Here is a 2,961-nt window from a genome sequence, read left to right as displayed (position 1 = left end):
ATAGAATAGTACTACATTAATCGTATCAGCCTCCCCGCCATATCAAGCTAGGTTCGTCAATCAAGCCCTACGCCAGAGTGAATGCGACTGCGACCACTTAAAGTTGTAACGGAGGTTGAGATACAGTTATGTTGGGTTCGAAGGTTGAGGGAAACGGGCTTATGAATGAGGTAGTTCTTTCCATTTCTGCGCTTTCCGTTTCGTCGTAAGTATATGTATTATGCATTAGAACAACTATTTAATAGATAATCGTACCGTACCTATTAATTAGTATGGTTATATGGTAATATCATGAGTAGGTACGGTTTCTCATAAAACACATAGTTTAAATGCAATGCAACGTGACTCTTATCCTGACTCAGAGTAATCAGATGCACTTAATTAATAGTTTACGTTTTACTTAAAAACAGCTAAACCGTAAAAACCTTTCATTGAAAGTCTTTACTAAACTTTACTTTTAGTATTTTTTAATTTTTTGGACCCATGGTTCAAAAGCAAAAGGAAAGACGGGGCGGATTTTATTACCACTTTATGGGCGGAATTGATTTATACCCATGCCAATTGCAGCTTTGGACATCATTTATAAGAGACATATTAATTTAGAAAAACCTAGAACACCTTAGGTCAACAAAGACTAATGTTTTTTTCAAGTTCATATTATATGTAAATTATCAAGTAATACATAAAGCTATGAATAGTTTATAAATGATGTTTATTAAAAGTATGAGAATTAGAACAAATTAAATCACACATCACATCAAGTAATTAAAATAAACATATTTAGTTTCAATAATTTTTAATTTCATGAATAACATGACGGCAATATTTAATGTAGTGTAAATATTTCTCGAAACAATATCTGTGTTTCGATAAATTTTAAATTGTACTTTACGGCATCAAAACCGCTTAAGACCAATCTACATAATAAATTTAGTACGTTGACTTTTACTGTCGTATGAATTTTAATAATTTGTGCATAAAATTATATTGCGTACCTACGTAAAAATTGCGTCCAGTCGGTATTCACTTATTTGAAAACAATGTTAATCTGATATCAACCAAACGACTTTGACCGAAAGAGAACTAAGCCGCTTCTTATTAGAGTAGGCTCGAAAATTGTGTAACAGATTTTATAACGCACGTAAGAAGGTATGTTCACAACCCTCCTTCATATAGACCATTGTAAGCATGAGCTCTGCTGTCGCAGTGTTGTTAGGTGTTGCGAGGCCAGGTTATGCCGGCAGGAGTACGTGAGAGGCTTGTGGGCGCCGGGTATGGGTGGCGGGTGTCGCGGACCGAGGCCGACGCCTTGACCGATTCGACGACCAGTGGTAGGCTTATTCAGAAAGGTACGATTTAATACTCATCATAGTCATAATATTCCGATTTTTAAATCAGTGTGTCCACCTAGGAAACTGTGACTGTCATACGAAAACGAATTTGTTACCGTATTCTCGCGCAGCAAATTTTAAATTCATAGTGGTTTTCCAATGGCAATTAGGACTGTATTATACAAGTACGACGTGGAGCTGCATCTATTTGACAACATTAATAATTGAATTGAATTGAATTCATAAAGAAAAATTAAATAGTTCATACCAGTAATTAAATTATATTTTCAAAATTAAGTACATGGAAAAAATAGTAACACCAATTTATGAGCTTTTATTAATTTTACAATCAGCCAAAAAAAGGAATTGGGCAATGCATAATACACCGGGACGTCACAATGTTAAGTCTCCCACAGACCGAACCGAGTATTAGAACGGGGTGTAGTTATTTTATTGCCAATTTAATTGTTATTATTAATTTTTCAATGTTTACAATGATACCTACCCGATTTAAATCTTATATATTTCTGACATACCTATTGTATATAATAATGTAAATTACGCTGCATGACAACATGATTATGACAATGCATGATCAATACAAATAAAGAATATGAATATGAAAGTGCAAACAAGCGTAGTGAGATAATTTTACTGGGCTTTTATACATTATGAAGGACTACCGTTATATAGAGTATTTACCGTTTAACCATTACTACAATAACGTGCCCTTTAAATCCCTTATTTCAAAATTTTAGTATTTTTTCAATATTTTTTTTTCAAATGAAGTCGCCACCAAGCGACAGGTTATGGGAAATCCTGTATGGGAAGGTAACAAATCGTTATCACGTCTCACAAAGAGTACCTATTTTGACACGTTAGTAAAGTAGCCAATTCTTAAATCAATATTATTATAAATATAAGCGCGTGCAAGCTGCGAGATATATTTTAAGTAATGTCAAACCAAAAATCAATATCAAATGAAGTTGATATTTTGCCCCGCTCTTTATATGATTAGAATACAGGTAGTCGTTGACTTATATAAAGCTACGAGACACTTATCCGATCAATCCCAATTGCTGTTACTTTCCGACGGACTCTGCTCTGCCGCGGGTTTTTGCCTCGACTGATAAAGGTCTCAGACATTGACCACGGCTTTTCCCAAGAGAAAAAATCGCATATAACCGATTTGCCAAACCAAAGTGATTCCATAAGTGTTCCGTGAACAAAGTTTTGTACGGAACACTAAAAATTATGCAGTATGGTGACAAATGGCAATCGATAGAAAGTGAAATAAGTAAAAAAATGTGACAGATTTGTTATAGTATTTTCCACATAAGTTGGGTCGGGTGGACAGCTATCATCTCCTTAAAATTTATAACCTTAACACAGAACGTGTATTGGGATGATTATATGCCTCATTCAAATCAATATATACCTTAAGGCATTAAGTCCGTCATTTGTACAATTTTAAATCGTGCAATAAAGTTTAAAAAGATAAAAAGAAATAAAATATTACCGCTTTGTAAGTAATTAATGTCTAGACAATAAACCTCGACAGCATTGACCCCCGCCTCGGCTCAAACGAGACAACATCTCAATTGCAAATGCAACGCGTACGTCGGTCTCA

The sequence above is a fragment of the Cydia pomonella genome, chromosome 17, assembly GCF_033807575.1.
Source record: "Cydia pomonella isolate Wapato2018A chromosome 17, ilCydPomo1, whole genome shotgun sequence".
NCBI classification, from domain to species: Eukaryota; Metazoa; Arthropoda; class Insecta; order Lepidoptera; family Tortricidae; genus Cydia; species Cydia pomonella.
The sequence above is the reverse complement of the archived record's forward strand: the minus strand, read 5'-3'. Positions refer to the sequence as shown.